The 328-nt window shown below is 42.1% G+C and overlaps 1 protein-coding gene across 1 annotated transcript in view; it reads left to right on the forward strand.

Annotated features, from left to right (window-relative positions):
• The window catches only part of LOC119594341, a gene marked incomplete at its 5' end in the record, with an annotated part of 13,464 nt that overhangs the window by 11,146 nt on the left and 1,990 nt on the right, over positions 1-328 (forward strand). The gene's annotated exons all lie outside the window — the stretch shown is intronic.

Raw genomic sequence — 328 nt, forward strand, 5'->3', positions numbered from 1 at the left:
GGATGCCCCCCCCCCCAAGAGAAAAAAAATGAAATAGAATAATTCAAAGACAACTAATAACAAAAACGGAAACCAAAAATCTATGCCCCCCCCGATACAATCGAACGAAAAAAAGTCTAAAAACTTTTTTCCTCCCCCCTCCCACCCCCAAATACAAGCAATTAGTAAACAAACTAATCCCAAAACCTTCACAAACATCAACTATAGATCCAAATTTTCCCGCCCACACACACACAAACAATCAAACGACCATAATCCAAAACGGTCCTCGCCCCCCCCGCCGCCCCCAAAAACAACAATCAAACGACCAGAATCCAAAAACGTTTTT

This window comes from Penaeus monodon, chromosome 33, assembly GCF_015228065.2.
Source record: "Penaeus monodon isolate SGIC_2016 chromosome 33, NSTDA_Pmon_1, whole genome shotgun sequence".
NCBI lineage: Eukaryota > Metazoa > Arthropoda > Malacostraca > Decapoda > Penaeidae > Penaeus > Penaeus monodon.